We start from the raw sequence: 27,347 nt of genomic DNA on the forward strand, positions 1-27,347 counted from the left end.
TTCCTGATTACTGTCTTCAGAAGCATGAAAAAGTTACATGGGATTTTCCTGATTATTGAATGTAAAAGCATGAGAAATTTCCATGAGTCACACGATAGACTTGTCTAATTTGAAGTCTACCACCAGGCAGTTTGGAGGGTTACATTTTTATTACTGCTAGATAGCAGTTCTGGGAAAAGGAAAGTATGTTAGTCATAAGAACTCACATTCTCCATGTGGACCAGAATCTCTCAATCAATCATTCTTTACATTTTCTTTTTGGTGGTGGGAGTAGTGAAGGTCATGGATCGATCCCTTTGAGGATCTAAGGAAAACTGGGGAGCATGAATGAACTCCCCAGAGAAACGCATGGGCATATAATCATAATATACTGTATTCTATTCATTCTATTTCATGGGGTTTGCAAACCCCACTTAACTCCCTGTGCTTAGAAACCATGTGATATATTTAGGGCCTAATGGAATTCCATAGATGGTTTGAGATGATGGTGTGGAGCAAATGATACTTCACTTGGTCAAAGACCATTGTGCCTAATTTGAGCAACTTTCTGGTCCACCGCATAGTCCCCTGGCCAAAGGAGCACTACCTATGGGCAAGAAGTATGAAAATACCCACCTATGCTCAGCCGTCTCCAATGTCAAGAGTCATCAGAAAGGCAAGGAATAATCTGAATTTTGGTTTCAATTAGTATTTTTTCACTAATGGTGAAAACATTACTGAATCTGTTTGGGGTAAAACAAAATAATCTCCGCAGTAGTTTCCCCCGGAGAATATCAATCTTACAGCTAAGTCTCACAAGTTAAGAGAGAATCAGTTTCCAGTGAAAACAGTTTCCAACTGAAATTGTCCAGGGTAAAATTTCCCCATTAACATTTCCTCACTCATTCATGATTGACTCATAAATTAATTTAAGCAACGTTCCATGGAGACTCTACTATGTGGCTGATTCAATGGTGTGGTGATGCTCAATGGATTCAACAGACCTTGTCCGGGGGTGACCGTAAAGTACGGTGGGAATTCAGAGCCAGGTTTCCTGACCGCCGATGTTAGCTGCATCATCACTGGTCCATGGGAAAGGTGAGTGAGACCAGACATTGCCCTGGGGGATCCTTGCTCTCATGGGTCTGAACGTTGAAGTAAAGGCAGCTGTGTGCTGATGATGATGGCGACACCCCTAAAGGGCAGGAAGGACCTTCCTTTTGTGTCTGTATTCTAAGGGTGTCATCTTACTTCGTACATAATAAGTGCATGATTATTGTTCAATAACTCCATAATAGCAGGGTGATCATGATCCTATCATACGGATGAGAAAAACTCAGCCTTGAAGAAGGTAAGCAAATGCCCAAAGGCGTCATCACGCGTTACACATCCGTGTCAAGAATTCAAGACTTTTCAGCTCCTAGCTCAATGTTATTCCCGAGATGCACACAGGCCAAAAAGGGGGTGGGAAGTGATACATGATATTTATACCCCCCTGGAGTGGATGTGGTAAATCATGAGGATGAGAGTTGTAAAGTTGGACTTGATCCTCTTCAGAGCTGCCTGGTCATTTTGTGCTGCTGATAATTAAATGGGTCAGTTTTGACAGAAATGAGCAATAAAGTAATTAGTGAGTGAATTGGAACCAGACAGAAGGAGAGGCAGAAAAAGACAATAAAGAAAAACATGGAGTTCCTTAAAAATTGGGACAGGTTAAACCTGCAAAGATAGGGCATGAGCAATGCAAAAGACAGATCTGCTTGCTGAAGCTGATGCGAGAAGATAAAGAACAAGTCGTTTTAATCTAGCTTCTGAGACACTTTTGTTATCAGAGACTTCAAGACTGCTGCCAAACCCAAGAGAATCTGGGATTGTTTTCTTGTTCCAGTTTTGAAGAGCCAGGGGACATGTTCACATCAGAAAAGACTGGGATTCAGATGGAGGGAGAGAGAGAAGGAATCTGGGGTGATTCCAAAGGGGACTGAAGTTCACATTCTGTCTCTTGTTGAGGTCCTGCCACGGCCTGGCCTTGGTTTGCTTGCAGGAGCTCAACTGAACTACTGCGACACAGAATTCCAGATTCACAGGCTCAAGGCTGTTTCCGGGTTTAGTAGAGTAGAGTGGTGTTTGCATACTGGGTGCAAACTCCACAGGACATTGGGGTCTCTTATTTGGATTTAAAACACATGGTGTTCTGGCAGTTCTAGGCCTAGAGTCTGAAATGCCTCAGAAAACTCTGATGCGCAGCTAGAGCATATTTGGTTAAGGGCATCATAAGCAGAAACGACACTCACATTAATGCTTCGGAGGAACGCTCTTAGCCAGATGCCCTCCGTTTGCAGCCACACCAGGCTGAGGCTCCCACGGATAGGGTGGTCATACTCGAGTAATACGAGCAGAACTCGGAATGGGGGTGAGGTGGGGGGAGAGGCAACATGGGAAAACAAAAAGATGTGGAGGGAAATAACCAGGACACCATCCAAGAGAAACATTTAAAATGCTTTTTCAAAGCAATTACTTAACCTTGTTTGAAAACACACAAATGCCTTCTGGGCTGGTAAAGTGGTTGAAAACCGCAGCTCAGAGGACCACTTTGCAGAGCACCACAACGAATGGGTTTCAGATAAAGAAACTCCTCAAAAGATAATAAATAGACTGGGCATGCAAACGAGAGGCTTCACAAATGACAGATACAGAGACCTGCGACCAAATCAGATGCAAGCACATACAATTCATTAAGGAAATCTGATCTCTTTTTCTCTGATCGATAAACAATCAAAAGAACAAATGGACAGGAGGATGGAGCACAAGCTGGGATTCTAACCCCAAATACCCGATTTCAAGGGGATGTCATAGAAAAGAAGCACACAGAGAGAGAAAAAAAAATTGGTAGGAAGCAAAAAGGAGAGAAAGAAAGGAAAGAAGAAAGCAAGCAACCCCCCTTCCTATATCTCAGTGAAAGGCAGGACATAATGAAAAACTATCTGGTTAAGCCTCTTTTTAGGAATGAATAGCTAATGCTCACTAACCAGTTTTAGCAAGAATGAGGATATCCAAGGTTTAATTGGAAATAATACAACATTGCCCCAGAGGCTGCTCCTCCAAACTAAGGCATTAGATAAAGCCAGGTTCATGTTTCTCTCACCTCTGTATTTGGAAACAGGAGCACAAGGTCTAATTGGCCAAATAAAGGAGCCGGAGGCTGCACGGAAAACCCTCTAAACCCAAGATTGATGCCCACTGACACTCCGAACAATGACACCATGGGAACCAGCAGAAGGTACGCACCGTACACAACAAGGGGGCGCGCAGCCCGACCCGAGCCGGACGGAGGCGACACAGGCTCCAGCCGTAGCCCTGCGCCAGCACAACTTTCTTTGGAGTTGTCCTGTCTGCCTTGTAGGCATATTCTCAAATATGACATTTCTGTATTCATTTATGCACTGGGTATTTTTTTCAGGGACTGCTGCGTGCCAGGCTCTGTTGTCAGGGCTGGGCATCCAGCAGAGAGCAAAAGAGACTGAGTGCCTTCCCCTGGGAGTTTTGCATTTGATCAGCATTTACACTGAGGGGAGGCAGACAATAACCAAGTAAACAACTACTTAGTAAGCTGTTAGGCAGTGGTGAGTGCTATGGAGAAGAAGAAAAAAAAAAAGCAGCAAGATAGGGCAGAGAGAGTTACCAGAGGAATGTTTCAGTGGGAAGTTAAACAGACAGGCCTGTTCAGCAGATATGTGTCCTCACGCTCTGAAAATTCTCAGATAAAGCCAAAGCCACTTTTCCCTCTTTTGGAGGCACTGGTGTCCGTCCTGAGATTGACACTCTGGCCCTGTTTAGGCTGAAGTGACAGTGGTATGGAATGCAAAGAGCTCTCAAGCAGCAGGGAGTAGAAGATCCTGTCACTTTGGTGGTCCTGATGACCCCTACCCCCCTTCCTGGTGTTTATGCCCTGTCCTCTTGAGTTTGGGCTGGCCCCACAACTTCTTTCAACCAAAAGGATGCAATGGAAGCAGTCCTGGGCTGGGTCCAGGCTCCAGTCTTAGGAAGGCCTGGTAGTTTCTGCTTTGGCATACCTTGCTTCATAAGGGTTTCTCCTACCCTGAGACCGACCTGCTGTGACGAGCCCAACGTAGCCACATTCTGAGGCCTCGAAGAGGAAAACCCAGGCCCCAGCCAACAGCCCCAGCGCCACCTAGTCAACGGAAGTGAGTGAAGCCATCTTGGAAGTCAGCCTCTTGCCCAGTCGAGAGCCCCAGCTGCCCCCACCTGGAGCAGGGACGAGCTGTTCTCCCCAGCACTGCACACACCGCAGGGTCATGAGCAAAGGAACAAAACGGTGGCTGCTCCAAGCCATTACATTTGGGGCGAGTTTTGTCCTTAGTACACAAAAGCAACGACTTTTAAGTTCAGATAGTAAAACTTGAAATCTAAAGTTAATTTCAGATAACTTTCAATGTGCAATTTTCACTTGGAAAATTTTTTTTTCTGGTTTTGATTTTTTTGTTTTGTTTTGTTATCTGTGTGTTTGATTTCAAAATACTTCATTTGAAGGCATACATTGCTAGACCTCAAATGTGGGGAAAAATGAGTTCTGACTTAAGGCTTAGAAGTCGGGGCGTGTGCTCTTAGGGAGACAAGAACGCGTTTCTGCTGACCTGTTCCTCTCACGCAGGCCAAACGTTTATCCTGCCATAACTCTGTAGGTAGGAAGCTGAACTGGAATTGACCTCAGTTAGCATTTCCCAAATGGAGTGACAATACCCCGCCCTGGAATTCCTGACAACACTATCAACCTCATACAGCAGCCACTCTCTGGCCATCCTCGGAAAGTGCTGGCAAGAAAGTCTTGTCTAAACAGGGGACAAATCTGCCTGGCTGTATGCAAAGGAAAAGGAAAAGCAAAGCAATTAATTCACCCTGGGGAAACATGCTGAGGTTATGAATTCACCAGGTAGTGCAAACTGTCAGCTGTATTCACGGAGAGGATGCACCATCCTTCCCTTGTCCCCCGGCCCTTTCCGCCTCGTTGTGGGGGAAGGGCGGTGGGCGATGTGGAGTGGGCGGTGGGGAAATTTAGGACATAAATGGAGAATGTAAACCAGCATATAGTGGGAATGTCACTTCTTGATGGCATCGGTCTTAACTACATCCGTGTCATATGTACCCAAGTTCTGGGAGAGGATACAAGCCGGAGGGTCTTCAAGATGATCTACTGAGTGGTTCTCAAACTATGCTCCTGAGTCCAGCAGTAGCAGCATTACCTGGGAGCTTGTCAGAAATGCAAATCCGTGGGCCCTGCCCAAGCCCGACTGCCTCAGAAACTCTGGGGGCGGGGCCTGGCAATCTAAGCGCCTAAAGTGTCCGTCACTCCCAAATCTCCCCGCTGCATCTGGACTGCTAACTCAGACTCCCTCGTCACTGTGTTGGGAAAGTAAATTTGAACGAAGTGACCTTTATGAAAAAAATAATAATATATAAGACAGAGAAAATAAAACTTCACTAAAAAATCTAAGTGTCCCTGAAGACAATATTCTTCATTACTTATTATTGATAACTTTTTATAGCATTACCAAGTGTCATTTTCAGCTGAGTGGCAATGGCCCCCTTTGAAGGGATGCTCCATTGATCAGGGTGGCTAACTCTGTACCACTTCACGGGCTCAAGATCACTGGTCAAGGGCACCATTCAGGGTGGGAAGCCTCATCCAGCCTCAACTCTCTTGCCCATGCTTCAAACTAACTAGCTTAGATCCTGGCAGTTTCCTAGGGTCTCACCAACCCTGAGGTTCGTGGGGCTCACCAATTTGCAGGAACCCGGCCCTAGATATATCCAATTATCTGAATTCTTGGGCTCTGCCTTTGGGCAGTTGAGCCCCACGGAAGGAAATTCATGCGAACTTCATGACATCAGTTTTACCATCTGGTAATCCAGTATGTTTTTCTAGTTAAACTGCTCCTTCATTCTCAGCAACCACAGTATTGAACCTTCCTCCTTGTCCTCAAACCTGTATTTCCAATGCTGTCTTTGTAGTACATAGCACAGTTTGTATTGCCCCGTTTAGAAGATTACTAAAGAACAATGCTCTCACCACCTTGCTTCGGGCAGGGCTGGCATCAATTTTGCCCGCCCCACCATAGTCTCCTCTTTGGGGTCTAAATCAGGGTAGATGCTCCAAATGCATTTGAATGGTTACTGTTTGATGAGGGAGGAGTGGCTGATTTCAAACCTTGACCTTTGGGCCAAGTCCCTCTTCCAAAGTGCCAGCAAGCCTTGTAGGGGGCCTCAAACATTCTTGTCTGAGCAGCTGTGTCAAAACATCCTGTGTTGATGGAGGCTGCAATCAGTCACTTCAAGTTTCCTGATTAATTGGTGAGGGGTAATGAGGACGCATTCTGCAGTGGCCGCACCGTTTGTCAGTGGTGTCCCGTGTTAGGCATGGAATAAAGTTTCTAAGGGCAAAATTGCCAGGGACTGGTGAGCTTCTCCGAGACACTCAGGAAATGGAAAGGAGGAATAAAAAGCACTTAATTCAATAAAGATGCTAATTCATTTCACCATCAATTTTTAATCATTTGACCATCTGATTAATCAGTCAATTAGTTTTGTTTGGACTGTGTTTCCTTCCTGAAAGCATTTGGGGCTGATGGCCATAAAAGACACAAATATAATAACCCTAAAAGTTATTAAAATAAGTCCGAAGAAATGCTGGCTCCCTCTCTATGCCCTGTCTCAAGAAAATCCAGGCAACTAGATCCAAGGATGTTACCCTTGAGCATGTTCTAATATGACACAGACTAAAGAAATTACAGGAGGAATTTGAGACATGGGCAGATTAAAAATAAATGGAAAAGGTGTGGAAGTTTTATCCGAATAAGAACCAGGCTCAGAGGCCACAGGGAGAGGGGCCTCAGCTGTCCCTGCTTTGGCCACCCTAGACCAGACAGTCCACAACTAACCCAGAGGCTGACCTCAGATGCTTGTGCAAACCCAGCTGAGATCAGTCAGTCCCGGTCCAGATCAGAAGAGCCAATCATCTGGTCCCATCCCACACTGAAGACTTGTAGAACCATGAGCTTATTACATAGCGTTTGATTTAAGCTACAAGTTTTAGAGATGTTTCGTATACAGCAAAAGCTAACTAATATAGTTAATCTCACATAATCACCTTTTGAGAAACAAATACTTATTTGTTTCAACAGCAGCTTCAACACAGGAAAAAAAAATCTGAGCTTTTCCCAAGTCCGTTTAAGTTTAGTCCTTTCAAGACTTTCATGTAGCTTAATCCTATTTTGCTATGGACATAATATATTGACATTAGACAAAATATCCATAGGGGAAAAATAAAATACTATGAATTTCTGCTCAGTCGTCTCACTTGCTTCTTTTTGAAACAAAACTAAAAATACTCCAGAGGTTACATGTTGACTCCTGCAGCACTGGGCAAGCTCTTTGGTGAGGTCTGTTTGTTTAGGTTTTTATGCTCCAGGGAGTATTAATACTACCGAGTTTGAACTGGGAACACTTTTTCTTTTTGGAAGCCTGAGTTAGGGGCTAACCTAGCAAATCAACACCCACATTTTTTTAAAAAATAAAGCGGCAAGTCAAGCAATCCAAACTTCAGCATTTTCTGCTCTCCCATATTAAGATGGCCTCTATTTGTAAGCCAAACAAACAAGCACGAAAGGTAAAGGAAAGAAACTACTTAAGAACACAAATGGATATTTTAACTAACAAACACAAACATGCCAAGTACCTTTCAGAGAGCATGCATGAGAAGGACAAACAAGCTAAGCTTAAGCCCTAAAAGCTTTCCACTCTCTCTGGCTCCCACATGTATATAAAAGGTTTAAATGAACAAGAAAAACATGTTGGGATTAGGATTTGATTCCAAAAAGCTTTTATAGTCATATAGAATGACCAGGAGTTACACTAGCTTCAAAAGACATACCAAACAAAACCTGATTTTTATCAAATAGCATTAATACTTTATGGACTGAAAGTTATTTTCACGAAGTATTTACATAATTAGGAACTTGCCAAGCTGTGTAAATGTTTATGGCTTCAGGGTTCTCATTGCAGAGCTTTCAAATTCAGTCAAAAGGGAAAATCACGTGTTTGTTTATTTGAACTTAAAAACTTGTCACCAGATATCAAACGCAATACTTTTGAAACCCAAATTCTAGGCCTAGTCCTGACTCAGTTTACCACTGGGGCACAGCAGGCATTCCACATTCCACACTAGTGTGTGGCAGGCGCATTTCGGTAAGTTATTTTATTTCTTTGTTAATTGACCCGACCACTGGCAAGTCTCTCTGACATAAACATTACTCAGAAACTCACGGTTCTGGATTCGTTAATGAGAAAACTTGCCCGAGATTCTCAGGACCTCAGACTAAAATGAACAAACACAACTGTTTTTCACAAAAGTACTGTTTCTTTAGACATACATTATTCGGCTCCTCTTAAAATAACTCAAATGTTCTCCAGCAACGTGAGCCTCTAAATCATTTCAAATATGAGCACGTGCAAGAAGGCGTGAGGGGATTAATTAGTCCATTACCCCCGAGACAGCCGATTCAGAGAGGTAACTAAGTCATTGGAGGGAGTTTCTGGAACACACCGCCAGACTCCTCATTCTGAGCTTAAAACTTTTGCCAAAACCCTTTCTTTGGGCTCTGCATGTGTAAAGACTGTCTTAGCAGGCACAAAGGTGAAACTCTCCTGTCATCACTTGTCTTTCTGTCTGCCTGAATTTTCCATTTTATCAATTGCCCTCTTCTATCCTTTTAGTCCTTCGTCCGGTACACCCCTTCGTTTCCTCATTACCAGCCACAAGTGAGCAGATGATTTGTTAGTCATTATCGGGTTATACAGTTACATAGGGTTTTGGAGAGCAGCAATCCATACACCTCTTAGAAAGACACGGCACCCACTAGCAAATCAAAGTAGTAACTGTTTAAACCAGTATCTCCTAAATGAAAGAATTCGTTTATGTATTTATTTCAAGGGACTGTGTTCTAGGGATACAATTTGGGAAAAACATTTTTGGAAATATTCTTTTCTTGAATAAAGATTTCTATTCTTAAGGATTTTCCCCAATTCAGAATTCCATGTTCTCTTATGTTCAGAACATAGGAACTATCGCTTGAGATTAAAAAACAGGGATGTGGGGAAGAAATGAAATTGATCTCCTCCTCCAGACTTTAATTACATCTCTTCACGATCACTCACTTAAAAGACTAAAGGCAGAGAACCATAAAACGTCCAGCTGGGAAAATATTGCCTGAGAATGTTCTATGGACATAGCGCTCTGCTAGGGCAGAGACACTGACAACAAGAGGACATGGCCCTCTGGAGCCCTGGCCGGGCAGCTCAGTTGCTTAGAGTGTCGTCTCAATAATCCAAGGTTGTGGGTTTGATCCCAGGTCAAGGCACATACAAGAAGCAACCAATGAAAGGATAAATACGTGAAGTGACAGATCAATGTTTCTCTCTCTCAAAAAAAATTGATTTAAAAAAAGGAGACAGGCCGTCATCTCCCAGATTTTCACGGCCTGGTGGAGAAAATGAGAGAGCCGTAGAAGGAGGTATGAGCCTTCTGAAGCTCTCATTCACAACAGTCATGGAGCAGATGCTTTATGCTAAGGTCTTCCGATCCATGCAGAACCTTTAAATTGGCCTCTGAAATTCTCATTTTTTAACACCCACTCACCACCAAAAATAAAGAGGCCTGCAAAATGTAAATGGGAACTCAGCCAGGTACACTGTATGTCCCGAGTATTTGACTTTCCCACTTACTCCGTGAACTCTGGCATCTCTCTTTGTTGCACTCACTACAATGGGGACTGGACTCCCCATTTCAATGCCGCATCAAAAAAAATTCATTAAAAAAAGGAAAGAAAAAGAAAACTCTAGAGTAGATTCTAAGCAATACTTAATATACTTGGAATATAACTGATATCATGAAAGAAGAGGCACTCTCTCTGCCCTTATTCTGACGTATTTTTCTTAATGTGTACATTATCACCTAATATATTACTTATGGATTTGTTGTCTTCCTCCTCATAACAAAATATAGGCTCATAGAAGGAGACACTTTATTTTATTACTACTGCATCTTCAATGTCTAGAGTAGTAGTTTGCCTAATACAATCTATCACTTATAAGTATAAATAAAGTTTTATCAGAACACATTGTTTGTTCATAAAAAAAGAAATAGAGGAATCTTTCCTACCGCAGATTCCTTTATTTACTTTGTGCCTTACATGAGATTTAAGCCCAGGCCAAGCTGTGCTAGCGACCACCTCTGTTTCTGCCCTTGCATCCTTAAAAAGACCATGGAGAAAGATTAGCTGTCAAGGTAGAAGAATGCATTGTCCGGTCAGACTGTGTTCGGCTGCAGGTAAGAGAAGACCTAACCATAGAGGCTTGAACAAAATGGGTTATTTTTCTCACAGAACCATCAGCCCAAGCGAAGGCATTTTGCTGATGTTGGTTCCAGGAGAAAAAAGGTTGGTGTCTGTTTGCTTCTCCCTTTTGTGAGGAAAGCAAAGGCATTTCCAGAACCCTGGTCTTAGCAGAGCTTGTCTTAGCAGATCTTGTCTTTATCCCATTGACCAGAACGTGTCCCAGGGCTGGAAGAAACAGAGGATAAGAAAGTGAACCTGAATAGGTATTGTGGGAGCCAATAAGTTCTTGCCACAAGATCAATCCTGATTTAACCTCCAAAGATTTTTTGTCATGGTTGATATCCATGTTCTTTTACTGGTAGACAGCTAAAACGCTGAAATACTGCAGTAAGTCTATAAATTAAAAGTGTATACACAGAGGAGTTTGAATATGAGTTTTATTTTCCTTTCACGCTGTAGATGACCTCATCACTTTCTTTAACTGAAATAGAGGAGAGACCCAGGACCATCTGACACATTTCGGATGACTGCTGAAACTACAGCTCGACTTAACAACTTGAGTTATCTCTTTTGCTTATTTTATACTCTTGGTCATTTGTTGATTCATTCAATAAATATTTATTGGGGCTTTACCAGATGCCAGGCATTGTGGTAGGTACTAGGGTACAGTTGTGAATAAGATATAATTTCTTTTTCTATGAGGCTTCATTTCTAAGGGAAGAAAGAAATATACCATATTTCATTATAATTGTGATAAATACTATGAGTGGAAAGTATAAAGGGAGATGGGAATTTATAGGAAGTTAGCATAGTTTGGGGTGTATCAGGGAACGCTGCTAGAAGGTACACTGAAACCAGGGTTTCTGCGTCCCAGCACCACTGACGTTTTGGGTTGCAGAATTCCTTGTGGTGATGGGCTGCCCTGTGTGTTGTAGGGTGTTTAGCAGCATCTCTGGCCTCTACCCACTAGATTCCAAGAGCTCTCACCTCCCAGTTGCGACAACCCCAATAGCTCTAGACACTGAAAAATATTCCCTGGGGACAAAACTGTCCCCAGTTCAGAATCTCTGATTTAAACAGAGACTGGGAAGGTGAATAGGAGATTCCGTTACACCAAGAGGGAGAGTTCAACAATTCGGAGTTCATCTTTCACCCAGACCTCTTCCTTTGGTAAATTTTTAAAACCCTCTTACTTTATTCAAAGAGCTTTAAAAATCTCTTCTTCTTAAAGTGCCCGTGGAATAACTGGGAAAGAGGCGCTAAATTCCCCATGGTTCACACCCTGAATAAATAGTAGATCCAGTGACCTTTTTTGCCTCCTCACTATTTTGCAAACTACCAGGGTGTGCACGAAGTCTGGACACACAATGTTACTTTACTTTTCAGAGATAGAAGGTGCCCTGGATGACATTATGATTATTTGTCTATGTTTCCAGTACACAGGCCCTGTGTACTTCTTTCTCTTTTGACCACTCCATAGATTGGCATTGAGGGCCTGTTTCACGCCAGGTACTACCCTAGCTGCGATGGTATAAATACAAATAAGGAGAGACCTGTGGTCTCCCTGAATTTATTCTCTTGTTTCATTCAACTGCAGTACTGATTGAGCTGTAGAGACAAACTGTTAGTGTTTGAGCAGGTTTTTCCTGTGGTCCACCTGTCCTTTCAAATGGAAACAGGTTGAGAGGCAAGGGCAATGCCTATTCAGCTCACAGTTCAGCATCTAAGCCACTATAAAGAGGAGATGGAGGCAACTGTACTTGAACAACAGTAAAATGAAAAATAAAAAAGAATATCAGCAGAAGATATGATTGATGATAATTCTGATAGCAAATGATTAATGGCAGTGATTCCACAAGTGAAGTGGCAAGTCCACTAGACTTGATTCTTCATGATTATTTGCTGAATCAGTTGAGACTTGGTGTTCATTGGCTTTGAGCTCTGTGGCTATCTTCCCCTAAGTGAGATCTCTCCTAAAACTCCTCGCTAGGCTTTTGATCTCCTTCCTTCTTGTCGCTTTTCCCTGAGACAGACCTTCTCTCGAAAGCTCTCTTGTTCATCTCCTGCCTACCCAAGTCAACTGCCAAGGACAGGGAGAAGAAGGCAAAATACATTTTTCCCTGCTTTGTGGAGCCAGGTATTTTAAGCAGAAAATTTTAAAAAGTACTCTTTTGCTTTCTAATTAATGTTTTCTTTTGATCAGAACCACACATGGATTCATACACCCAGGCTGTTCATAAAATAAAACCAGAGGCATGAAGACTGATAAAAACATGCATTTCTATTTCCTTTGTGTACACAAGGGAGCTCAATCGTGGGGGCTCATCATGCATGTGCTAAGGAATAAACTTGAAAATTTAAAGAAAACAGGGCTTAGAACAGAGAAAGAGTTGCATCTGGAACTCAAAGTAATTGGGAGACTGAGCATTGATCGGGTGGAGGTGAAAGCAATTCACCTGGGAAGCTCCCTAAAGGGAAGGAAATCACTAAAATGGTGCAGCGAGGTAAAGCCAGCAGTGCAGTAAGTTTCTCTTTCCTGCCATTGCCATTCAGAATCTTTTGGAGCCAGCCCAGCATGATGAGTGAGACTGGCACTAACACACCTCCCTCACTCTTTCTGGGAGGAAGAAAAACGTCAGCATGTCTCTGCACTTGAACGTCAACGACATTTGCCCCAGGCGTTCCCCCTTGCTTCACATGTTCCTTCCCAATGGTTAGTGGGCTGGAGCGCTTTTTATGCCAACATTCATACAGGGGTCTTTAAACCTGTTCAAGATTTCCTGCATGGCTGATGCTCCTGTTTACCCCCACAGTGGGGCTCTCATTAATTTATTTCTGAGGAACTGTCTAAATCACAGCACAGAAGCTGTGACAGGAGTTATGTGAGATTCAAGCCGTGCTGGGTGGAAACTGCTGAGGACAAAATTCTTTTCCAGAAAATGAACAGGTTGCCAAGCACTGCAATACATATTATTAGTTGGACCCAGTCCTCAGACCCCGTCCTCTGGAAGTGCAATGCCACGGCACCTGGGAACGTAATAGATTTGACTCACATCCCAGCCGCAGAGGCAACTGAGGAACGGAGAGGGAGATCCCACTGCGCTCGTGGGTGTATGTGTTAAAACCAGATTGTCCTTTCTTTAGAAATGCTTTCTAATTTGTCAATGGGTGTGAGTTTGTTTTGGTGGGGCAAGGCCACGGATACAGGTCCTGGAAGACTTCTCTTTTACGGTGTTTCAAAGCCAGTTCAATATTTTCAGATTATATGAGTTCCCTCTCTGGATTTGTTATGAAGTAAGCGGGCATAAAGCTTTCAGAGCAAAGTTTCCTTTCATTACAGTCTCAGGCAAGGTGATAGTTAAATATTTATGGTACAGAAGGTAATGGACCCTGCTACTCAGAATGGACCACAGCTATACTGTCACAGACCTGTTCCCGAAGGCTCCTCACTATGCCAGGTGACAGACTTCTGGTGGGGATTTTGAGAAGGTCCAGTGAGGGGTTCTTGTAGGGAAAACCCATGTGGCCCTGTTGGAGGGGGCTCAGGTGGTTAAATAGTTACCAAGTGGCACCCAAGTACTTTCGTGTTTTAATCACAAGTACAGCTATATTAGTGCAAACTGCTGAACATCAATCAGCCTTACTCTCCTGGATGAAATTAAATGAATGAATAGATGAATGACTTTTCCTCTTAATAACAATTAAGTTGTTCAGGGCCTGCAGAAAACCATACAAACTTCTAAGGGCCAGTTCAGTCTGTTGAAGCTTTTCCTAGGAACTTCCCTATGGATCAGTGTTTGTGGAGAACCAAACAGGCCAGCGGCTGCTTTTGGCCCTACGTTCAAGTAACTAGAGAGACTAAATGTTCCAGCCAAAGTGATCAATAATTGACAGTGGGTAATTCAATACGTGTTTTTGCCAGCCACCTTTCTACAAAGGTGGCAATGGGAATATCTCTCTGTTTCTCTTCACCCATTCAATTTAGACACTAGCTCACCCTCAAATCCTGTCACGCATTCCAATCACGAAAAAACAAACGGTGTAACAATAGCCAGGGCCCTTCAGACCAGAGCATCCCCTTGGTAAACACAGCCTCTAGATGCTATCTCCAGCTCTCCCGGGGCATGCCTGCCTGCTGCAGAAGGGGCAGGGACTCACAGTTGGGAGGGTTTGGAAATGATGGGTTATATCATCCACGTGATCCAAATGCAGCGCACGGGTCCCAGGAAGTGTCTTTGTTTTGGCACTTTGTGGAGGGGTGTGTGTGCTCACTAATGGTGATTTCACTCTGAAGTCTATGATTCAATGAAAGACATAGAATTAATTATTTGTAGAGGTACCTTTTACAATTTTTTTGATCTAATTTTCTGGTGCTTTCAACTGTTCTCTGTAGTTAAACTCAATTCAATTAAATTCATTCATTTACTCATTCAACAAATATTTACTGAGCATCCACTTCATTATCTAGTCTTTTAGGCCCTGGGGATGTAGAAGGGAGGAGGGCCAACAATAAATCCATACTCATGGAAGTTACAATTGTAGGGATGGAGACCTGTAACTGTTTGGTGGAAAACGGTTCCAGGCATGGAAGACAATAAAAGCAAAAGCCTTGAGGTGGGAAATGATCCTGGTGTATTCAAGTCACATCAAGGAATCCAGTATCTGGAGGGGACTGAAAAAGGTGCAAGTGTAGGACGTGAGGTTAAATGTGACTCCTGCCATAGCCCAAGTTCTCGCCTTCCGTCAGACTGAGGGAGCTTTTCAGATAAATGCTGTTGAGTTCTCTCTGAAGAACGAAATGCTTCCTAAGCTACAGTGGTGGGGATTAGGATATGGAAGTAGAGAATCATGTTCCTTAAAAAAAGTTTATTACTGTTGGTACATAGAACGATTTTCCCTATGATTCTATACTGAACATGTTCTAATTTTTTCTTTTTTTTTTTCCTGTGAGGGAAGAGAGGAGAGGATAGTGGTGATGGTGGTTGACATAACGAGACTTAAAACTAAATACAAAACAGAGCAGAATGTGCATTTCCAATCCCTGCCTCTTCTGATTTAGTCAGTAGCTCCCAACCCCCTCTTTTCACACATTCTCACTTGCCCATGACATCCCATTCCCACAGGCTGGGATCTAAGGAAGTTTCTCCATCAGAATGTGATTTCCGCGAGGGCAGGGCTGTTTATCACTGTAGCCATGGTGATTTGAAAATAGTGTTTGAATGCATGTGTGCAGTCTGTCCCGCTTCATCTACTTCCCTGCCATTTCCATTTCCTCCCTTTAGCCTCACGGAACAGGACACTATTCTGAGAGGTGCGCCTCGGGACACTCCGGGCCTTGCAAGTGAGCAGGTCCACGGTGCCAATCACACCCTCTCGTCCCGAACATACGGTGCTACAGACCACTTCTTGGAAAAACGGCAGTCCTCCTGGTACTGCTCAGCCACATTAACCTTTAGGGAATTGGCAATGAACTTAGGAACAGTTCAAAGGATTTTTGGGTAATGAGAGAGAGGTAGCCACCTTGGTCCAAACAGTTCCTGTTGAAAATTTGTTCCAAGTATCGTAAGTGGTGGGCAGAGAGAAACATTCCAGCCCTCCTTCTCCAAAGCTGGAGTATTTATAAGCACTCAACGTAAAAAAAAATAATAAAACAAACAAACAAAAAAAACAGGGCAGGCACTTGTGTTACAAAGAAGTCAATACTTGGTTCTTGCCTGCAAGAGGTTTAAAATCTACTGAGAAAATAATAGTAAGGTGCTATTAGACTAAATGCTGAATGAATAAAATCAATTTCAATACCAAAGTGCACTGAATTCTAAATGTGTCTAATGTGATCTTAGAAAATAAGTACTTGAGTATTCATGGCATTAAATGTAATTGTGTTATTTATCTAGAGGTTATTACTACTTATTTTTAATCACGTGTATTTTTATCATGATGAAATAATAGTCTTTCTAAATAAAAACACAAAGAAAAAAAGGAGTAAGGAAGGAAATAAAAACTATTCATAATCTTTGAACCCAGAATGACCTCTCTTAACATTTTGACTTATTTCCTTCCAGTGTGTTTTTTTTTCTTCTTCCATAGATAAGATCAGATGGAATACATAATTTTATTTCCTATTTTCCTCTTAAGATCATAGCATGTTTCACATGTTTTTAAAACCTCTGTTTATTGGCTAAATAACATTAAAATAAATAGCTTCTTAATTAGACTTTGAAAGTTTATAGATGGCTATATTGCTACATACTCCAGCAAAATTTTCTGGTTTTGGATGCTTTACACTGTCTGCTCTGCTTTCCATCGGTCTGTTCCCTGGCCACGTAAGTGAGAAAATATCAGGAAAGGCATTCGGCAAAGTACATAAAGACAAGGTCTTCAGAGGCAGAAGCTCACCTAGTGCTTGCTGCTCTGCCCTTGCAAACAGTGAGCATGTGGGATTCCGGCTCTTTGCCCGGGTTATCTGTGCTCCAGCAGGGCTCCTCTCAGGAAGTCACCTCTTGGAGGCCTTTCAGTTGACAGCCAAAAGATGGGGTGACTGCTGTTAGCAGTGACACTGGGCAGGAACCTTCAGGGGCGGCAGCACTGAGGGAACCAGTGGAGCCAAGAGGAGGTAATGAAGTGACAAACCTGGCCTGACACGCAAAATGCAGGGGACAGAAGCCAAGTGAGTACACACTAACCCTCTGGGCTCAGGAAGTCTGTTGAACAGTGGGTTGCTTTTGCAAAGCTTTTCGGTTCATGATCAGGGCCCTGTAACTAACGATTATTTTTATCAGTAAATTACTTTCTAAAAAACATTCATGGATTTTGCTTCCTAAGCCTTGTGGATGGCTTTCTGGCACTGCTCATACATAAAGATAACGACCGTTCGTTGAGCATTTAGCATGTGTTCGGAACCGAAGCACTCCCTGGATGCCTATGCATCCATCCACTCACTAAATCCTCCCAACAAACCTACATCACACAATGTGCTTGTTCTATGACTATCCCCATATCACAGATGAGGAAAGAGAGGCCTAGAGAGGTTGGTTGGCCAGTTAGCCAGAGCCCAGGCTCTTCCCTCTTCCAATTTTTCTCCCTCCCTAAGTAAGCCCCAAAGGAACATGGTTGTGTCTTATCATCACATCCTGCACAACTCACACTGATGTGAAATAGGAAGGTGACCTAGAAATAACGTTGACTTGAATTGAATCAAGTCATATTGGATATCCTTCCTTCTGTGTCCTTTTAATTTCTTTGTCCAAGTAATATATACACATAGTTAAAAAAAAAAGTGGCAGTCCTGGCCGGGTGGCTCAGTTGGTTGGAGCATTGTCTCAACACCAAAAGGTTTCGGGTTCAATCCCAGGTCAAGGCACATACCTAGGATGTGGGCTCCATCCCTGGTCAGGTCACATATAGGAGGCAACTGATCAATGCCTCTCTCTCTCTCTCTCACATCAATGTCTCTCTCTCCCTCTCTCTAAAAATCAATGAATATATCCCCAGGTGAGAATTAAAAAAAAGTGACAAAGGAAATATAACAATTAAACTTCACCACCTTCTCCATACCCGTAAACTCCCATCTTCTTCCCTTAAATCTCCTTTGGTGATTTTTCTGGTCTCCAGATTGTCAAAAGGCTTTTATTAATATCTCTTAGTATGTGGGATTTATACATCATATATTTATATCCTTTATGAGACATGAGGGTCTAGCTTTTATACCATTCTGTATAAAATGGTATAAAATGGCCTCACTGTACTTTTAAATATATATTTCTAATAATAAATTCAAGATATTTGTAATTCCAAATAAAATTTTTGTTAAAACAGTGTTGTAAGAACTGTGTATCATCTCATGCAGAGCCAAGTAATATACTGTGATTACTTTCCATTTCTAAATACAAATGTGTTCATAATTGCTTGTCTTAAACTTTGCCTTGCTTTCTCTATATCTTTAATTTTCTTTCAGATGACCCATTATTAGTATTACTTTCTAATAGTCAAATGGACCAGATAATATATCAATTTCCTGCTTTCCCCTCTTTGGAGAACTCCTCCTTAGAGTGAGTCATTCTCTTGATCTAATATGAGCTCCTTTCTAGACTCATGCTTCAGTCTGTCATCTGGGATGTAACCTTTCCCATCATCTGATTGTTGTTGTACTTTTTTGACTTCCTGTTTTGGATCCTCTACTTCATTGATCCTTTGTATTTAGTTAACTGTTCTCATTTAGCTAAAGGATCAGGTTAGGAAAGCACGCAAGGAAGAGAAACATTCTGAAACCTTGTATATCGGAAGATGTCTCTTATTCCGTGTTTACCCTGGATTAAAAGTTTAGGCAGGTGTGGAATTCTAGACCGAGAGTCCTTTCCTCTCAGAATTATAAAGATAATGCCTTCATGTTTTTCTCTTTTTTAATGTGGCTAATAGAAAGTTTGATGTCCTTCAGATTCCAATTACTTTGAGTATGACTTTTTCCTTTTTCCTGAATACTTGGAGTTCTCTTGTATTTGTTATTTTGAAATGTCCCAGTAGTATTCCTTGGTGTGTATCTTTTTATTTATTGATTTTTAAATTGCTTTACCTAAGCATTTACTGTGACCTTTTAGTCTGGAACTTCATGTCCTTCAGATCTTGGAAAATTTCCCCTTACAAAAAAATTCTTCTCATTTATTTTTCCTCATCTCTCTTTCTGGAATTATTAACAGTCAAATGCTAAACCTTCTGAGTTGATCTAAATCTTTTATCCCCCTCTCATTTTATAATCTTTGTGCCATTATTCTACCTATTTTTATTTGAGAGTTTAATGATATTTTCATTTAGCCTACCTATTAAATATTTTAATTTCTATAAAATGATGTTTTCTTCTAATAAAATAATTTATATTGCAATATCTGTGCCTACTAATCTCTTTACTTAAAAATTTTTCCCTCTTAATTGAATTTATTGGGGTGACAATTATTAACAAAATTGTACAGGTTTCAGGTGCACAATTCTACAACACATCACCTGTACACTGTTTTGTGAGTTTATCACCTCAGGTCTCCATCCATCACCATTTATCCCCCCAGTACCGTCTTGCACCTCTCCCCCACCCCCTGCAATCACCACACTGTTAATTGTGGCTTTACAGGTTGTCTCCAAGTTTCAAGAGAGACTCCAGGGACTGACAGCAGGAGTTACAGGTTTGTTCAGGAGATGCTAAAGGATGATGAAACCACAATGTAAGTAGTGTGTTGGGGGGGGGGGAGTTGAACTTGGAAGACTAAAATCAGGAAATTATTTATTTTTTAAATACCATAGTCTGTCAACCACATTATTTTTGAGATTTTCTTCCTGCCTTTGAAAAATATTTGGGCCATTTCCAGGTATTAAAAATAGTCTCCATTAGACAATTGTCTCAATAGACAATTGGGGACATTGAGCCTGTCTAGGGGTCCCTTTCAAGATGACTTGGTTTCTGCTCCTTTCCATAGTTTCCACATAGGATCTGTGGGAAGCACAAAACTTTGTCAACACCCAGTGGGGGCCAGCAGACTCTCACTGTGGCCTTTCTCCTTGGTCTACTGTTGGGGCAGTTAGGTACCCATGACTCTGCCATCCCTCCCCACCCTAAATTTTAGGGAGACATGTGGCAACACCTTAGAATGTTTCTCTGTAGGTTGATTTCCTTTCCCAAGAAGGAAATGAGGAATGAAGATCATAGTGGTAACTCACTCTAAAGAAATTCTCACTCCTGGTCTTTGTCGGTAAGTCCCCTCAGCTTCTCTCTCATATATGCATACGGTGGGTGATGTAAGGGATGCGAAACTGTCTCACGTTCTCTCACGTGGACTAAATAGGTGGTCTGGAATCTGTCGATCTTGGATTTAGCTAAAGCTGAGACCACAAGAAAATTGCATCCAATGTCTTGTTTCACTTTAGCAATTTCATTTTTATTTTCAATTGTTCTCTCCTCATTCTCTTCAGTTTCTTGCTCTTTATTAACATACAATATCTTCAAAATTATCTGAGACTAGAAATGAGTAATTTTCATGATTTTCTTCCATTTCCCTTATTATCTCTGTTTCTTTTAGGTTCCTCTTTTGTTTGTTTACTTTTGCTGTTACTTTACATTGGAAGTTTTCCTTAAATGCTTGGTGATGCTTGATGGTCTTTTGTCATTTAAGAGTGAGGTGCTAGAGTGTCTGAGTGGTATTTTGGAAGGAAGATAAACTTGTGGTTGAATTGATCACATTTAATTGGAAGGTCTCTTAGGCTTTGGGATATTAAATTCACTTTAATTTTGAAAGCTTATCACCACATTAATCCATTTTAAGGCCATGGTTTGTGTTTTTGTCTTCCAGTTTTTCCTCTTGGTGTGGGCATACGAGATCCAGCACAGAAATGTGTGACCCTTGATTATCCAGGACAGCCTTGGATTTCTGAAGAGTCTCCAAACCAGAGTTTCCCAAGTTGTGGGCAAAATATTTTATATCAAAATGGGTGAAATACAATATGCCAACCAAAATTATGGCATCTACTTTCCTATTCAGTTCATACTGTCATAGTTTTCATTTGGGGGTTTTTGAATAAAAGTTGGGCATTTAAATTGAATAGGTTATTATTAAGACTATAGTCCCTCCTGGATTACTTTTGTTGAGGATGAATGCTAGGGCACAAATGGATGAATTTGTCTTTGGGGTAAAATGGGCACATTTTCGGAGTCAGACTATGGTAGATTGTTTCAAAACTTGGCCACAGCAGTTCCCACCCTGTCCTATGTGACCTTTTGCAGTGTCCTATGTGACTATGCCATTTCTTCCTCTGTGTGTCTATTCCGCCTCACCTTGAACCTGGGCTGGCCCTTGGACCTGCTTTGACCCGTAGAAGGTGGTAAAAATGGCACCGTAACTGCCAGGGGCAGGTCTCCAGAGATTGTGTGGCTTCTGTTTTTGCCCTAAGCCTCCACGGAGCTAAGAGAGAGGCCGCATGGAAGAGCATGAGGCGCCCCAGCCCACAGATCGGACCACGGCCCTGACATATGAGTAAGGCCTCCGTGGTTCCTCCAACCACAGTAGTGCTCAGCCAGTCTCACCCGGAACAGAGACAAGCTGCACCTGCTGAGTCCTGCCCAGATTTCTGACCCGCAGAACCAGGAGCAATAAAAGGGTTCTGGTTTGAAGCCAGTAACTTTGGGGGTGGTCATGCAGCACTGGCAACTGTGACTAACTCACTTCAGAAGAACCGTTCGGAGCAGGGATTCGTGACTCAAGCAGTACTGTGGGCGTCTGTACTTATGTGTACTTTTCACAGGATGGAGTCCACAGCTTTTGTCTAACTCTTAAAGGAGTCTTGTCTCCAAAAAGGCCACAAGTCATTGACTTATGGGTTAAAGTTAGACATAGTTTTAGTTTTTGTGTATAAAGATAAGACATGCTTGTATCATTATAAAAATGAGACTACAAAATGAAATAAAAGATTGCCTCCAAGGCATGGTGTATATCCTCCCAGGTACTTAAATATGAAGAATACATTGGGAGAAATTAAAATAGTGTATGTGTCTCTCTCTGCATATATGTATATTCATATGTAAATGAATTACTTTGCTTGGTAAGAAAACCAGACTGTTGACCTATGTGTTGCAAATGTGTTGTACTAGTTTGTCTTTCTGATTTTTGGTGAGAGCCCACTTTTGTTTTGTGGTCAAATATATCAATATTCTACTTTATAGTTCCTGCACTTCACATCACTTTTAGAAAGATCCTGGTGTTCTTCAGTATAAAGTATCTTTAGCATAAACTATATCCATGATTTATTTTAGAATTTTGTGGTATTAACTTTTTTTCTCCATAGCAATGATTTATCCCTCCATGGTTTATCTGAACTCTTTTCTGAAGGAATGAAGTAGGAAGCTCGCTTTATTTTCTCTGCCAACATTTCTTAAGCAGTACATCTTTTCACCACTCATTTGAATGGCCACCTACTGCACTGACTCTCCGTACGTACTGGAGCTTCCTGAGGACTCAGTGCTGCCAGGCCCATCCCGCTGCTCCTGCAGCAGTAACTCACTGTTTTGATTGCTAGTGCTTATCATGCATTTTACTATATGGAAAGGAGGTCCCCTCCTCGTCTGTTTTTACAACTCTTTTTCTTTCACTAGTAGCATATTTTTAATTTTACTAGATGAACTTAAGGATCATTACGTCAATTGCGCATCCATCTTCCACAAATTCCCCAAACATCTTGTTTGGTTTGGAAAGCATCTTGTTGAACTCATAACTCTGGGGAGAAATCACAACTTTGTAGCACTGAGCCCTCCTACCCAAGAACACCATCCTTTTTGCATTTATCCAAGAACCACAATGACTGATAACACATTTATATATTTTTTTCATTTATCTCTGTTAAGTTTTAATCGCTGGATATTTTAACTTTTTTGGTTAAAAAAATACAGTTTATAACATATTCAGTTACTTCTGACTTGGAAGAAGCAAATACCTTATTTTTTTAACGAAGTAAATACCCAAGGCTTTCCCTTGAACGTTTCAAAGCATTTTAGTCAAGTCCCCAAAGTCTAAATGTGTCACACATAACTTTTATTGGATAATCTGTCCCGTTTAGCTCAGAGACAATTGTATTTGACAGCCTTGATGGTTTGCAAACTTGTCCTAGGCTTTTACGGTACTCAGCACTAAAAGGTCTGGCTGTTAAATTGAGGCAGACACTACAACACTTAGAATACCAGAGCTCCTAAAGAGAAACCCAACGTTCCTTTGATGAGCTTACAGAGCTCACAATTAAAAGGAGAATATATAGAAAAAGAAACACTTTTAATATCCATGTTGTGTGGACACCTCAAAATTTCCCAGGTACAATCCTCTCTGTTGTGTTAAATCAAGGTGTTTTGTGGGGATTAGGTGATGAACATTGAGGCTTTAACTGGGATCTTACTGTACACTACAAGACTAAAGAGAAATAGTTGGACACATTTGCTGGGAAAGAAGCCAAATAATAATGGTGTAAATATGTTTGTAAATCCTAGATTTCAGCAAAAGGCCTTTTAGGACTTTTATAACATTATTAATTCTACCCATAAATGAGAACCTGAATTCTAAATATTACTTTGGCACCAGAAGTAAGACATAAGAATTCAGAAGCAATTAAGTGGATCTTTGACATGACGCACAATTTAAAACCTGACGATACGGGGGCGGCACAGTAGCAGGCAGTGGCAGAAGGGAAGAGATATAGGAGACACTGAAAGGCAGGCTGGTCAATTGACGATGAAGTCAGAGCAAGAAGGCCCCTCTAAGGTCAGTCTTCAGACTGTGTGTTTTGGCCCTGGTGAGCTTCCTCTTTGTAGTCCTAATATGGTGGGATCGGTTCCCAAAGATGATCAGGCAGCAATGCAAACTGAAGCCGGTATGAGAGAATAATGCAGAAAAAAAAAGGTCTTACAGGGCAGTGGCAAGATCTTATGAACCATTTTAATTTACTAGAGTATTTTGAGAAAACATAGTGAAGGTATGAGGAAAAAAGAAAACACCCTAATATTCTTTATGAAAAATTCTTGGCAATCTTTGATGCCTGCATAGGGGCGTGTGTGTGTGTGTGTGTGTGTGTGTGTGTGTGTGTAAAGGAATCCTAAAAGTTTAGAGACTAGAAGTTAGCAGGTTCTAGCGACTGGGGGACTTCTTGGTACCAGAGGTACCTCAGAACCCCTTGCCTTGGTCTTTTCTAGATTGGTGTATCAAGAGGTCAAAAGCAACATACCCATTAACAAAAAAGATGGTCCTTATCACTTTCACTTTTAGTTGCTGATTACAGAGAAAATATTCACACTATTTCAGAAATAGACTGATATACAAAAAGCCTTTGACCCCCCAAATTAAGTTAGGACATCAAGATATCTCTGGTTACTTTCTGCAGTGAATAGTTCCAGGCTGTGTTACCTTTTCAAAACAATAATAACAAAAAAAAATGGCCTGAGAGTGTATCCTGAATAAATAAATGTCTGAAATCCACACAGTGCAGAATCCACTGTAAACATTGTTTTTGTGTTCTGGAATGTAAAACTCCTTAGCTCCACAAACACAGTGTTCACTTTGTTCTCAGATTACATTCCCATCATGACCTGGGCCTTTTTAGGCACTGGGGAACTCTGCTGTTGAACAGAAGGAGCTCAAAACTGACATGTACACGTGGTATCACGTTGAGCTGAGTTCTTAGGCCTGGGAGGTGGGTGGCGGCGGGGAACACCTTCAATCATTAGTTTGACTGCTGCTCAGTCATGGTTGGTCAGAGGGGCTTGTCTGGGCTGAGGGATGGAGAATGGATGTAAGCTCAGAAAGTGCTGAGGGGGAATATGGGTAATGTGTTTATGAAAGTCTACCCATAATGCAGCAATTGGATTGAAATACTCAAGTTCTCTCACCTGTGAGAACAGCATGGCCACTCCACAGGAGGAAAACTAGTATTTCTTCCCATGAATGCAATGAATACTATTCAGATAATTCCATGAAGATTTAGTAATCAGGTAGGAATTGCCTATGTCATTGAACTGTAGCCTAGGAGGATCTTGGGGCTACGATGGCAGGAACATAGGATCACATGGATAAGAGGGTATGAAAACATTTATGTAAATTTTAGAATTCCTCATATGCCCCATTTTTGGAAGATAAAACTGCACCATTACTTTAAACCTATTGTCTTTCATAGAAGAATTTCCCTTCGTCTCCCAGGCCTGAGAACACAAATATATTGGCCCAATGTATCATTAAAAACCATCATTAATGTTGTACTTAATAAGAATGAACAGCTAAATCAGGTCTTCTTAAATCTACCTTATTATTCAGCATCAAACACAAACACGGAGTTCAGGGTAAAGATGTAGCAAGAGTTACCATAAACTCTGGGCACCGTGGGAGTGAGGATAAAAGGTGGGTAAATGGCTCCAGAGAGAAAAGGACATCAAGGATATCACCTAAAGACAACAGTGAAAATAAAACCTTCCTGAAAGTCCCTCTGTCTTGCAGGTCATGAGGGAGTCTCAAGATGATCATTTGATATCGGGGAGGCCACTTACAATTTTGCCAAGACCTGGCATAGTTGCCACGTGGCTGGGAGGAAATCATCCTTTCAGGAAGATCAAAGAACTCTGCATTTTTTTTTCCTCAAGAGTCTCCTCTTTAATAAGGACTTGAGCAGATCCCTGTCATTGTTCTAGATAACAGATTACCTATACATACATTTTCAAGTGTAATGACACTCTTGCTTATTAAAGACCTCTCAGCTGAAGGGGCAGAATATTATGAACTGGCCGAGCCATTCATTTTCTTGAATATGTTATTCACTATTTTATGCTAAACCAGCAATACACCATCCATTTTAGTACAATGATCCTTATGTTCAATAAAATTGAAGTGTCGCATCATAAATCATTATAGTTATTTATTTTACATTAGACACATTAGCCACTATATTCCATAATCTATTATAATAAGGTGGATTTAAATGGACCCCAAGGAACTGCAATAATAACTCAAGAACCAAATATAGCAATTTATGGATAAAATATGCTTAACCTAAAACTGCACTAGCTATTGTGATGGCTGTGAACTCTGAATGGGATTTAGTGCAGACGGTGATTGAACTTGGCTGTGCATAGAGACAGAAGTAAATGGCACTTTCCTCTAATTTTCTGTCCATTAGTTTTTTAAAAAATATATATAATTTAAATTATGCAATTAGTTAGTGAGACAGACGAACTTCACTGAGGAAAGGCAGGCTCAAATGAAACTTTTTCTGAGTGATGCGTTCCAGACCTCCAGCGCACCGTTCCATAGGATGTCTATTACTTCCAACAGTAGTTGGGAACTTGATCACGTTAGACTAGTTCCACAAATTCCCAATTTGTGAAAATTCATACACGGGCCAGGTGGTATACAGAAAAGGGTTTGCACATCTAATTAGTAGTGTAAATAAAGTACCAGGAGAAGGTTTTCATACCAGAGAACTGTCTACACTCATCCGTAAGTTTGTAGGAGGCATTCTTTCACTTATAATTGAGATGATAATTACAGTCTTATCAACTGATGAAAAGAGTTTTTCCAATGATCTCTTCTAGATGATATTTCATTGGTCTACTCCAGTTTCCTGTAGTTATCCAGAAGTAATACAATTATCTTTTACACTTCCCATTTTCCACTAATTTGCTATTTCTCCACTTAGTCACAGGTAGTGAGGTCTTGCTTGTAAGTTAGGCAAATGATTACTATCCATACTGTTGACACTCTTGGGCCTCTCTCTTGGCAATCTCAAGTCTAGTGATCCTAAACATGAGACTACATTCATTATATCTCCTGATATGAAGTACTTGCTGCTTAGGATTATTAAAAAGTACATTCATTGCTGTATTTAATCTGAGATAGCATGGCCCAGGATTGCCAAGGTCAGTTCATCAGGAAATTAGAGACCAGATTAAATTTCCCACTTGAAGGTCACTCACCTATCCTTCTACCTACCCTCCCACATTTCCCTCCTTCCTCCTCCCTGCCTCCCTCCTTCCTTTCATCTAATAATCAACCAGTGATCCAGCTAATAAATATCCAACATCTCTTCAATGCCTTCTCTGTGCCAGACACAAAGTAGGCACCAAGGAGATGATGAAGAACAAGAAAGAGCAGCTATCTTTGTAACAAGATACAGTAAGCAGCCATAATTGTGCAAGTTCATTTAACCTCACTTAACATCGTAGATGGGTTCTGAGACCGTAAGCAAAATGGCATATAACAAAACCAATTTTAACTCAGGCTAATTGGTGTAAACAAGAGTTAGGTTTCTACAGCACCTCATCAATGTTGTAATGAAATGATGTTGAGGACCTGCTGTACTTTCAATGATTATCATATTATTTAGTCTATGCAAATGTGGCTTTTGGACACCATTTGTAAAAATAGTTACACCATGGTTAGTTATGAATTTTCCCTCAGA

General features: G+C 41.3%; 1 protein-coding gene across 1 annotated transcript in view; it reads right to left on the minus strand.

The window, feature by feature from the left end:
* The window catches only part of RARB (retinoic acid receptor beta), a 359,212-nt gene that overhangs the window by 217,610 nt on the left and 114,255 nt on the right, over positions 1–27,347 (minus strand). The gene's annotated exons all lie outside the window — the stretch shown is intronic.

This window comes from Phyllostomus discolor, chromosome 7 (assembly GCF_004126475.2).
Source record: "Phyllostomus discolor isolate MPI-MPIP mPhyDis1 chromosome 7, mPhyDis1.pri.v3, whole genome shotgun sequence".
Taxonomy (NCBI): Eukaryota; Metazoa; Chordata; class Mammalia; order Chiroptera; family Phyllostomidae; genus Phyllostomus; species Phyllostomus discolor.